Source organism: Zootoca vivipara, chromosome 5 (genome assembly GCF_965207765.1).
Source record: "Zootoca vivipara chromosome 5, rZooViv2.hap1.1, whole genome shotgun sequence".
Classification (NCBI taxonomy): domain Eukaryota; kingdom Metazoa; phylum Chordata; class Lepidosauria; order Squamata; family Lacertidae; genus Zootoca; species Zootoca vivipara.
In genome coordinates this window covers 1280497-1293558 of record NC_142588.1, presented here as the reverse complement: position 1 = coordinate 1293558, position 13062 = coordinate 1280497, and the positions used below count along the sequence as shown (strand labels likewise).

General features: G+C 45.4%; 1 protein-coding gene across 2 annotated transcripts in view; it reads right to left on the bottom strand.

The window, feature by feature from the left end:
• PRR5 (proline rich 5) overlaps positions 1-13062 on the bottom strand; it is a 76559-nt gene that overhangs the window by 36675 nt on the left and 26822 nt on the right. The gene's annotated exons all lie outside the window — the stretch shown is intronic.

Sequence of the window (13062 nt, the reverse complement as noted above, 5' to 3'; positions counted from 1 at the left end):
CAGCTCTGATTTGCATGTTACAGTTTAACAAACACATCATATGTCAACCATGTGCTTTTGCGGTAAACTCCAGTTGTCGAATCTGCAGTTGGGGGATGCTTCTATCTACTCAATTTACTATACAGTGTCTAATGCTTATAATAATGATATTAATCACTATGAGCAAACACCCCATAACATGTAAAGAAGCTACCGGGATTTATTTCAAACAAAAACAAAACCATAATTTATCATTTAGAAACAAATGCAAACAACTGAACGAACAAGCCCCCAAAGGAGAGCCCATAATAAGTGGGGTTGTTAGGAGAGGCTAACCTGTGCCTTTGGAAGAGGCAGGAGGGGGAGAAGGAAGATAACGTACAGGGATTTTAAGTTTCATGTTCAAAACTCTCCACCCCAAGATGGACTTCACTAAACATGATTCTGAGTGGGCACACTGAGCACTACCTGCCAGGCCAAGAATGTGCTCCCCAAACCCTGCGCCATTATGTGTTTTGTGAGATTCACAAAAATGGATTGAGATTCCTGCACTGCAGGGGTGGACTAGATGACCGTTTGGAGTCCCTTCTAACTATATGATTCTATGACATTCTAGGATTCCATGAAAGGAGGAGATCTGGCGGTGGCTTCGCCCATTAAGGAACATTACATGCAATGTACAGGGGTGATGGTGCTCCCAGAAACTCTTGAGTTTCTGCGTGCAATACGTTCTGCGTGCAAATGTGCAATACGTTTAGGAGGCAGGATCTGCCAAAGATGGGGCTTCCCATTTAAGCTATGGTTGGCAAATAGACAAAGGATGTATTTTCTCCTGTTTGAATTGAATTTATTAAATGCACTAATCAAAGTCACAACACCAGATCATATCTGTCTATGATCATATACGGATGAGAGAGAACAAATGACATGCAAATGTAACAAATGGGCTCAAAGACAGCATAAATACCCCTGGAGAATAACAATAAAACGCTTCAGTTAAAAAAAAAAACACCCCATTTTGCAAACTGCAGTAGGATAAAGAACAGTAACAAAGCAAACAGTGCCTGGTCTCTCATGCGTCATTATTCCAGTATTTGACTGGAAAGAAGTGGTATCCGTTGAAATCAGATTAGTGAGAATACAGCCCCTCCAATACCCAGCGTGGGTAGTTGAGAGGTGATGAACTTGCAAGAAGTATTTATGAAAGTTAGAAACGGAAACCACACCATGTCAAATATATAGCCTGGCTCCTTGCTTTCCACATATCATGTGCTAATATTTCCATGAGAGCAAGACACCAAACATGCTTAAACCAACTTGCAACTGAAAAATGAGAGGACATTTCCCAGCCTCTAGCTTTTGCTAATCTGCCTACAACCCCTAGTGGTACAGCAACAAAATTGTTTTTTTTCTGATTCAACCTGAGAAAGGAACTCTTTGGCACTGTGTACCATACAAAGCAATCTCAGCATCTCTGAAGCCTCTCTGAAACTAATTTGCTGTTGGTACCTCACTCTGGCAGAATTAAGTCATGCTAACCCATCCCTCTAAAGGGACGCGGGTGGCACTGTGGTCTAAACCACAAAGCCTAGGGCTTGCCGATCAGAAGGTGAGCGGTTCGAATCCCCACGACAGGGTGAGCTCCTGTTGCTCGGTCCCAGCTCCTGCCAACCTAGCAGTTCGAAAGCACGTCAAAGTGCAAGTAGATAAATAGGTACCGCTCCGGCGGGAACGTAAACGGCATTACTGTGCACTGCTCTGGTTCGCCAGAAGCGTCATTGTCATGCTGGCCACATGACCCAGAAGTTGTCTGCGGACAAACGCCGGCTCCCTCGGCCTATAGAGCGAGATGAGCGCCGCAACCCCAGAGTCGTCCGCGACTGGACTTAACTGTCAGGGGTCCCTTTACTTTTACCTTTACCCCATCCCTATCACCTGCATGCTGGACGGGATGCTTAGAGGAAGGCGAATAAAATGAATCTGGATCTTGGTAAGATATAATAATAATAATAATAATAATAATAATAATAATAATAATAATAATATACCCCGCCCATCTGGCTAGGTTTCCCCAGCCACTCTGGGTGGCTTCCAACAGAAAATAAAACACAGTGATCTATTAAACATTAAAAGCCTCCCTGAACAGGGCTGCCTTCAGATGTCTTCTAAAAGTCTGGTAGCTGTTTTCCTTTTTGACATTTATGGGGGGGCGTTCCACAAGGCAGGCGCCACCACCGAGAAGGCCCTCTGCCTAGTTCCCTGCAACTTGGCTTCTCACAACGAGGGAACTGCCAGAAGGCCCTCGGCGCTGGACCTCAGTGTCCGGGCAGAATGATGGAGGTATACTGGACCGAGGACATTTAGGGCTTTAAAGGTCAGCACCAACACTTTGAATTGTGCTCGGAAATGTACTGGCAGCCAATGTAGATCTTTCAAGACCGGTGTTATGTGGTCTTGGCGGCCGCTCCCAGTCACCAGTCTAGCTGCCGCATTCTGGGTTAGTTGTAGTTTCCGAGTCACCTTCAAAGGTAGCCCCACGTAGAGCGCATTGCAGTAGTCAAAGCGAGAGATAACTAGAGCATGCACCACTCTGGCTAGACAGTCTGCAGGCAGGTAGGGTCTCAGCCTGCGTACCAGATGGAGCTGATAGACAGCTGCCCTGGACACAGAACGGGTGCTGTGGGTAGATGGTCCCTGTGCCTGTTCTGGACAGAGCTATCCCTCTAAAGGAGCGGTGACATCTCTTGGGGCTACTCCTGGATTCATCTTTGTCTGCCATTGAATTCAGGCATGGCTCCAGGCCATTTCCAATGCAGATGTTATGGAGAAACAGAGCTGCAGATCATCAGCGTAACTGGGCCCTTCTGGACAGAAAGAAGAACAAGAGACATTCCAGTTCAACTTGAGGTTTGCTGGAGGACACACTTCCTGGGCTGTAAAGACATGGGGGAGGGGTGGCAGCGCTCACGTGACCTCCAGTGCCCTTCCATGACATCAAGAAGCAGTGAGGGGCTTAAGGAGGTGAATCCCCACCTTCCCCTCATTTTCTGTTTTTCTTCTCCAACTGACACAACACCCCAAGGCAGCTGAGCAGGCTCAGTTCTTCCTGGGTTCTTTGGGGGTGGGGTGGGGTGGCCCACTTTGATTTGTCAACGTTTGATGTTTCTGCATACCTCAGGCCCTAAGCAGTCATCCTTCTCCATCTTTCTCCTGCCCGCTGCGCACCTTCAAGACTCCACCTCACAGGGAGGGAAATGTGCTTGCTTGGCTCTCGTTGAGCTTTCGGTTTTTTGCATTATCGCTTTCTGCCAAGTATGCAGAAATCCCGGCCTAGTCTGGTCCCGTTTCACTGCCTTGATGGCAGGCACAGGACCACCAAGTTTGCTATTAGAAGGGATGGCGATAAGGAAGAAGATGATTTAACACTTCAGAAACTCTGCAGATACTGTACTTTGAAACTGATGTATAAGATCAGAGAAAGTTCATCAAATAACAACTGATAATGAAACAGTTGAAACTCCCTGCTCACCTCTGTGCTGTGTAAATTGTTCCTTAGGTTGCCTACCTTGCAGAATGTTAATTGGCTCTCTGAACAGGGTGACCTTGAAGGATCAGCCAGAGAATCACAGAACTCTCTCCTATGCTTATATATGGTGCGGTGCCTGCTAATGCCTGGGAAATCAGAGCTGTGGGTTGTGCAGAACTTCATTTTCCCACAGCCCTATTCTATAACTCAAGTTTCTTCCTCTTAACTGTCTAGATTTTAAAAAACCACACAAACAAGTATCCACACCGCAAAATAAAGATAGGCTATAAAGGCAGCCTGCCGGAATAAAAGGAGCCGCTTCTGAGAGAGGATTCAGAGAGGGAGATGGTTTAAGAGAGAGCAGGAGGGAGAGAAAGAAAGCTGGTCTTGGTCTCTCTGTGTAAAAATATCTACAGCTAGAGAAAGGAGTCTCTGAGCTTAGATAGGAAGACGGTGCAGAGTGTCTTAGGAGAGCATTCAGACAGGAGTTAACCGGAGGGCTGAGTTTGAGGCAGGAGGAGGAGAAGCTGTGAGGATAAAAAGTCTCCTTGGGTCTCCTTGCAGTCAGGAGGGGAGAGATCTTCCAGAAAGAGAAGACTCCCAAACCAGGCAAAAGGGGTGCGTGGGGATCCCCTGGGTCTCTTAAACAGTGGTGCCTCGCTTAACGAATGCCCTGCTTAACAAAATTTCCGCTTAACGAAAGGATTTTTCAAGCGGAGGTTACCTCGCTAGACGAATGCGTTTTACGAAAAATTTGTCTAGCGAATCGCGGTTTCCCATAGGACTGCATTGAAATTCAATTAATGCGTTCCTATGGGCAAAAAAAAAAAATTCAAAAAAAATTCAATGCATTCCTATGGGATTCGCTAGACGAATTTTTCGCTATAAGCAAAGACCCGTGGAACGAATTAATTTCGTCTAGCGAGGCACCACTGTACTGCCAGAGTATCTCAGGAGTATGACTGATCAAAGGCTGGGAAACGGACGGAAAGTACCACCTCCTTGTTTAAGAACCAAAGTATTCAGCTGTAACACCTTCACAACAACTAAGTTTAGGAACTGAAGTGAAATAAGTGGAAATAAACTGAGCATTTACCATCTAGTCTAGAAACCTGTAACATCTAACTGAGGAGTAATAACTGAATTAACGCAGCTGACATTTAAAAGAAGCTGTGCATTTATTACCTTGTTTAGAAGCCTGTATCATCCACCGGATTAAGTCTAATTATTAATAAGTTAACTATTTTCTGAAAGAACATGATTTCCCTACACATCCTTTGTTTTATCAACTTTGTTCTGTAAACTAAATCTTTCTTTATTGGTTCAGCTCCTGCCTGAGTTTTCAAGGATCTAAGTTTACCCTCACAGGAAAGCCAAGATATACCGGTACCCTGTGGTGGTTATACAGGGTCTACAGAGAGGGGATCTGCTTCCCTACCTCCCTTTGGGAGAGAGGAGGAAAGGGGAATCAGCGAGAGTTGCCTCTTCCCTCTCCACGCTTTTCTGCTGGATGGAGGGTCAGGGCATGGTCCCAATTGTGGCAGCAAACAGGACGTCAACCACTAATATTACATTTACATTTAACGTTTGCAGAATATGGGATGGTGGTAAAAAGCAGTCACACCTGAAGCTACCTTTTTATTCTTTGAGCTTCCTGTTATCTCGTTTTCAGCAACCTCCTATGCAAGACCTCAGTTGCTATGTGGTAACACTAACACCTACACACACTTGAAAAGGACATGCCATTCTTGGCACATCCTGTCCTTTTGCTTCCAGGAAAAATGTCTCCTAACTTTGTTTTCATAGAATCATAGAATCATAGAGTTGGAAGAGACCACAAGGGCCATCCAGTCCAACCCCCTGCCAAGCAGGAAACACCATCAAAGCATTCCTGACAGATGGCTGTCAAGCTTCTGCTTAAAAACCTCCAAAGAAGGAGACTCCACCACACTCCTTGGCAGCAAATTCCACTGCCGAACAGCTCTTACTGTCAGGAAGTTCTTCCTAATGTTTAGGTGGAATTTTCTTTCTCGTAGTTTGAATCCGTTGCTCCGTGTCCGCTTCTCTGGAGCAGCAGAAAACAACCTTTCTCCCTCCTTTATATGACATCCTTTTATATATTTGAACATGGTTATCATATCACCCCTTAACCTTCTCTTCTCCAGGCTAAACATACCCAGCTCCCTAAGCCGTTCCTCATAAGGCATCGTTTCCAGGCCTTTGACCATTTTGGTTGCCCTCTTCTGGACACGTTCCAGCTTATCAGTATCCTTCTTGAACTGTGGTGCCCAGAACTGGACACAATACTCCAGGTGAGGTCTGACCAGAGCAGAATACAGTGGTACTATTACTTCCCTTGATCTAGATGCTATACTCCTATTGATGCAGCCCAGAATTGCATTGGCTTTTTTAGCTGCTGCATCACACTGCTGACTCATGTCAAGTTTGTGGTCAACCAAAACTCCTAGATCCTTTTCACATGTACTGCTCTCAAGCCAGGTGTCTCCCATCCTGTATCTGTGCCTTTCATTTTTTTTGCCCAAGTGTAGTACTTTACATTTCTCCTTGTTAAAATTCATCTTGTTTGCTTTGGCCCAGTTGTCTAATCTGTTAAGGTCATTCTGAAGTGTGATCCTGTCCTCTGGGGTGTTAGCCACCCCTCCCAACTTGGTGTCATCTGCAAACTTGCTCAGGATTCCCTCAAGCCCATCATCCAAGTCATTGATAAAGATGTTGAACAAGACTGGGCCCAAGACAGAACCCTGTGGCACCCCACTAGTCACTACTCTCCAGGATGAGGAGGAGCCATTGATGAGCACCCTTTGGGTTCGGTCAGTAAGCCAGCTACAAATCCACTGAATGGTAGCATTGTCTAGCATTTTCAAGTATGAGCAATCTGGACTGCATGCACACTTATGGCTTTAAAGGAAGAGGAGACCAATTCTTAGAGGATAGGCTATGGCTGGCTACCAGCCAGAGTTTGAGGCAGCCATGCTTCTGAATCCCCATGGCTGGAAACCACAGGAGGGGGAGAGAACTGCTCTTGTGCTCAGATCCTGCTTGCTGGTCTGGTCAGCCCCCCTGAGCACAGGATGCTGGACTAGATGGGCCATGGGCCTGATCCAGCAGGCTCTTGTGTTCTTATGCTAACGATCTCCAGATATCAGGTTTAAGGTTTTCTTGTGGAAAATGCCTCCCTCTACTGGAGGGATGGCTTTGAAGCGACTGAGATCCACTGAAAAACGGACACATTTCAACATGAGAAATTATATACACATGAATTGTTATAGGCTCTCAGCACCGAGAAAATTAAGAGTACATTTTGATGTATCTCAAGTGTATACAGTGGTATTTCGGTTTATGAACACAATTGGTTCCGGAAGTCTGTTCATAAACTGAAGCGTTCATAAACTGAAGCAAACTTTCCCATTGAAAGTAATGGAAAGTGGATTAATCTGTTCCAGACGGTCCGCGGAGTACTTAAACTGAAGCATTCATAAACTGAAGCAAACTTTCCCATTGAAAGTAATGGAAAGTGGATTAATCCGTTCCAGACAGGTCCGCGGAGTACTCAGCCTGAAGCGTACTTAACCTGAAGCATGGGTGTAATTGGTTCCGGAAGTCTGTTCATAAACTGAAGCGTTCATAAACTGAAGCAAACTTTCCCATTGAAAGTAATGGAAAGTGGATTAATCCGTTCCAGATGGGTCCGCGGCGTTCGTAAACTGAAAATTCATAAACCGAGGTGTTCGTAAACCGAGGTTCCACTGTACTGAGTGTATGAGTCTTCTGGGCCAGATTCAACTAATGTGATGTGTCAGCAGAAGGCAGTGCAAGGACTCCCGCTAGGGCAGAATGAGACCCTGTCATCATATAACACCTCTTCTACTCAAGAGATCTGAACTGGATGCCCATTTGATAACAGGCCAAGCTGAAGGTGTATATAAAACAACCAGTTTACTTGAGGGATTGCCTTACCTCAGACATGACCACTTTAACAGAAACATGGAATCACAGAGTTAGGCTCCACTGGTCATGTAGTCCAACCCTCGGCAATGCAAAAACTGGCACACTTACAGGTGCCACATAATATTCATTCCATCCTTGTAGGAAGTCAATATTTTAATCTCGCGGCATCTGCACTTTGGAACTCACTGCTTATTGACATCAGGCAGGAAACTCCACTGCCTGCATAAAACAGTTTTGTTTCGGCAAGCCTATGCAGCCATATGGAGTTTACAAGTTTTATTTCTTGCTAGCTACTGTTGATTTTAATCACCTTTTGAATATTTTAAATATTTGTTTTTATCAATATTATTATTAGTTTTCATATTAAGCAGTATAAATTTTGGACACCCACCCACTTTTTATGTAAATTTATAGGTCTCTTAACTCGCCCTCAAAGAAGCTTAAAATAAAAGCAACCATAAACACAATTTTGATGCTGCAGCATCACAGGAAAAAAGCTACGGTTTAGAAAAGAAAACCCACTACTAAGAATGCAGAAAGGCCTGTTGGAACCTCTCTTGAGGAAATTCCCTAATGGGTGTGTCACCATTGACTAAGTCCTGTTTCTTGGGGCAGAAGATCTTCATCTTAGATGGCTCGTGGCATCCAATACAGATGACCTCAACTCACAATCTTCCAAGACCTGTCTGAATTAGAAGGTATTTCCTGCTGGTAGGATGATAGCAAAGAAGGAGACAATTCTATAATATGGGTGCAGCCAAAAAAAAGCCCGCCTCTCATGTCACCACCAAGTCTGCCGCTGATGTTGATGCAGCCGAGAGAAGGTGACCACCCTAAGGATCTCCATACTCATGCAGAGTATCAGTTTAGATTGGCAAAATGTAAAAAAAATGAGCTGTATAAATGTATTTTTGTCTTTATTGTGTTTTTTTTCTCTCTCTCTCTCTCTTGAACCCTGACAAGACAGAAGTACTATTTTGGGGGCACAGGAGGCGGGCAGGTGTGGAGGACTCCCTGGTCTTGAATGGGGTAACTGTGCCCCTGAAGTGCGCAGCCTAGGTGCGCAGCCTAGGAGTCATTTTGGACTCACAGCTGTCCATGGAGGCGCAGGTCAATTCTGTGTCCAGGGCAGCTGTCTATCAGCTCCATCTGGTACGCAGGCTGAGTCCCTACCTGGCCGCAGACTGTCTTGCCAGAGTGGTGCATGCTCTGGTTATCTCCCGCTTGGACTACTGCAATGCGCTCTACGTGGGGCTACCTTTGAAGGTGACCTGGAAACTGCAATTAACCCAGAATACGGCAGCTAGACTGGTGACTGGGAGTGGCCGCCGGGACCACATAACACCGGTCCTGAGAGATCTACACTGGCTCCCAGTACGTTTCCGAGCACAATTCAAAGTGTTGGTACTGACCTTTAAAGCCCTAAACGGCCTCGGTCCTGTATACCTGAAGGAGCGTCTCCACCCCCACCATTCAGCCCGGACACTGAGATCCAGCACCGAGGGCCTTCTGGCAGTTCCCTCATTGCGAGAAGTGAGGTTATAGGGAACCAGACAGAGGGCCTTCTCGGTAGTGGCACCCGTCCTGTGGAACACCCACCCAGCAGATGTCAAGGCAATAAGTAACTATTTTACCTTTAGAAGACAACTGAAGGCGGCCCTGTTCAGAGAAGTTTTTAATGTTTAATGCTGTACTGTTTTAATATTCGGTTGGAAGCCGCCCAGAGTGGCTGGGGAAACCCAGCCAGATGGGCGGGGTATAAATAATAAATTATTATTATTATTATTATTATTATTATTATTATTATATTTTATGTACTGTATGTTACTTTTCTTTTTTTCTTGATTTCCCCCCTTGTTTTTGTTTGTCTCTACACTAATGCAAAATAAAAATATATATTTTTTAAAAAGACATAGGAGCCCAACAGAGCTGCAAAGCAACTCTCACCATATTTTCTAACACTGAGCCATGTACAACCTACCTAGACCTGACCACTCACCTGCTGTTGCCGTTACTGCAACCCAGAGTTCCATACCCAACTAAGCCTGGCCTAAACCAGAGTGTGCAATACGCCAAAGACCCTTCAGGGCTGCAGGTGGGTCTCAAACCCTTAGTGAGTTAGGGGCTTCCCCTGCATGCAAAGACAGGCTCCAGCGAATTGAGCGGATGAGACAAAAGTGGGTCGAACGGTAAAGAGGGTGGTTTCTGCGTGTGCTTTAGAGAGAAGTGAGGGGCAGATGGGCCTCATCCACCTGGGAAGGTAGCCCATCTAGAAGAAGGAAAACTAATCCTAAACCTCTGCTACCTTGTGGCTATACTCATTCATGAGAGAAAGGCTTCAGGAGTAAACCCCGAGAGGAAATCCGTACCCACTACCTTGTGGGACATCTTTGGGAGAAGAAAAGGCTAAGGAGTAAACTCGACACAAATCCCAGCAACTCCTGCCACCAAGCATGGGAGACACCTGGCTTGAGAGCAGTACATGTGAAAAGGATCTAGGAGTCTTGGTAGACCACAAACTTGACATGAGTCAGCAGTGTGATACAGCAGCTAAAATAGCCAATGCAATTCTGGGCTGCATCAATAGGAGTATAGCATCTAGATCTAGGGAAGTAATAGTACCACTGTATTCTGCTCTGGTCAGACCTCACCTGGAGTACTGTGTCCAGTTCTGGGCACCACAGTTCAAGAAGGATACTGACAAGCTGGAACGTGTCCAGAGGAGGGCAACCAAAATGGTCAAAGGCCTGGAAACGATGCCTTATGAGGAACGGCTTAGGGAGCTGGGCATGTTTAGGCTGGAGAAGAGAAGGTTAAGGGGTGATATGATAGCCATGTTCAAATATATGAAAGGATGTCATATGGAGGAGGGAGAAAGATTGTTTTCTGCTGCTCCAGAGAAGCGGACACGGAGCAATGGATTCAAACTTCAAGAAAGAAGATTCCACCTAAACATTAGGAAGAACTTCCTGACAGTAAGAGCTGTTCGGCAGTGGAATTTGCTGCCAAGGAGTGTGGTGGAGTCTCCTTCTTTGGAGGTCTTTAAGCAGAGGCTTGACAGGCATATGTCAAGAATGTTTTGATGGTGTTTCCTGCTTGGCAGGGAGTTGGACTGGATGGCCCTTGTGGTCTCTTCCAACTCTAGGATTCTATTATTCTAAGCTGGTGCCAAACGCCTTGCTCTGCTTTCCTTTGAACCACATCAGCAAGGCCAAGTGTGTGTGTGTGTGCCCAGGCTTGTGCCCCGGGGAGGTCACTTTGCTGTTGCTAACACAGCCATTCAGCTTCACCCCTGGAGGCACACTCCATTGTTTTCTGAGACGGACAGGGGCTAACAACAACGTCAGGGACAGGACTTCCAGTCTGGCCTTCCACCTTATGTCTCTTCCTCCCCTCCCTCATGGCTCCCTGCCCCCGTCCTAGTGCACAGGCTTCTCCCACAAAACCCTCTTCTTTCCCCCCACCCCAGGCGGCCCACCCAATGTCTGGCTGAAATGCAGCAAGAGTGTTCGCGAGTCCTCTGGTTCCCAGAGCCACACTCCAAACATCTCCCATTTCTCTTGCTCCTGAGCCTAGTGAAACATTAACAAATGTAATGCTTCCTGTTGTGAAAGCCAGACAAGGGGGGGGGGGGAATCGGATAGGTTGGCAAGAAATCCCAGTTAACTCCCCACCCGCTCTGCAGATGGCAAAAAGGAAGCAGTGCAGAAGAGAGAGAAGTCTCACATCGCCTAGGTAACCAGGCAACTCTATCTTTCTGCACTGTGTTGCAGCAAAGTATGGGATGGAGGGGGAGAAACAAAATGGCATTGACGCGCATATCGGTTGTGGAAAGAACACAGGTGTAAATTGGTGCCCTTCTTTTTAAAACACACAAAAGAGACAAGGAACTGGGGTTCTTGCTTGTGTTTATCTAAGAAGGGAAAATAGCAATCTGCATGCATGTATTTTCTAGAGGACAACCATTTCAGTATTATCCAGAGAGCAGGGTCAAAGACGCTGCCCCTTGTGCCCTTGAAAGCCTTGTCTCCCACTGTCCATACCCTTGGGATTTAGGCTGCATCCACACCAAACATCACAGAGCTACAACTCCCAGAGGGGTTTAACAATCAATCTCTCTTCCTATGGAACTCCTAACAACTTTCAGCAGCCATAACCAACTACAATTCCCAGAGTTATTTGAGGGAAACCATGGCTGTTAAAGTGGCATAATAATCTGTGTATTTTGTCAATGCAGCCTTGGAACTCTTAGTAAGTCAAGGCCATTTATCTCTTACTGTGAGAATGCCACTTTTGCTTAGAAGTTTCCCAGCTAGGGTCTGGGCAACCGTTGGAAACTTACAGGGATTTCTTAATTAAAATATCAGTAATGGCAAGTGAAACTCTCTTATAATAATAATAGTTGTTATTATTTATACCCCGACAATCACCTGGCAAGCTAAAATGCATGCACTGATGGAACAATTGTAATAGTGTGACAATGAATTCCGCCCTTTGAGTGCCACACTTTAGAAATGGAACAGAAAATAGAGTCTAGGATCACTACACATAATTCTGTGTCACACTCTGCTCAAGGCATAGACATGCACACATACACACATTTTGGGAAGTTACATCATGAAGCAGATGAACACCAAGAAACTCTTGAAAACAACACTGTTCATGAAAACTATGAGAAATGTGGAGCTGGTTTCAGGAACCAAAGTCCCTCGGGCAACAAGAGAATATTTTTTTAAATTGTAAAGTAATGTATTTGTTATCCAAAGCATCCTCTATTCTGCTTAAAAAAAAAAAACTTAGTTGTGCTCCACTGGTTCATGCTAGAGGTGAGAGGAAAATAGTCTCCCCAAATTATCTATCCTACTATTTTTGTAGTGAAATTGAGGGTGTTACTTTGATTAATATTCTCAGGGAATTTAGGGTGAGAGGGGTGGAGAATAAATTTTCCAACAGTTTTTTTTGGGGGGGGGGAGTGAGAGTTTAGCAGCAGAAGCAGAAACCACCACGTCAGCATCCGGCCAAGATGCATGACCCACAACAGCCCAAATCATGTTGGGGTAGTGTAGTGGGGTAGCCAGCAAAAAGAAAGAAAGAAAGAAAACCACTCGGTGCAGAATTTTTAGAGAATCTGTAGAATGGGGCAGGGCAAAAAAGAAAATTATCTGACATTTTATTCTTTATTTTTTATTGTTTTGCATACCTCCATTTATAACAGTAGTAAATGATTACATCAGTGATTGTTGTTGTTGTTGTTGTAATTTGCATACTGCCCTATACCCGCGGGTATAGAGGTCAGGTCTGAGGCAGAGATGTAGGGGCAACAAACCACAGAAAAGTGTTCATTCTGCCATTCCCTAATGCAGGTCTGGCCAACTCGTGACCCATCAAGACGGATACACACATTCCGGCCCCACATAGGCAGGTCCAGGAAAGGAGCCCAAACAGATTTACTATCTGCTCAGCATGGTGAGTCACGGGCTGTGTGTGCAGGTGTGTCCTGCCAGCTCAAAAGCAGGAGCTGAGGCATTTTTGAAAGTCAAGCTACATCCTTTCAACCATGCAGGCTGGGCTCTTGATATTCTGCTGCT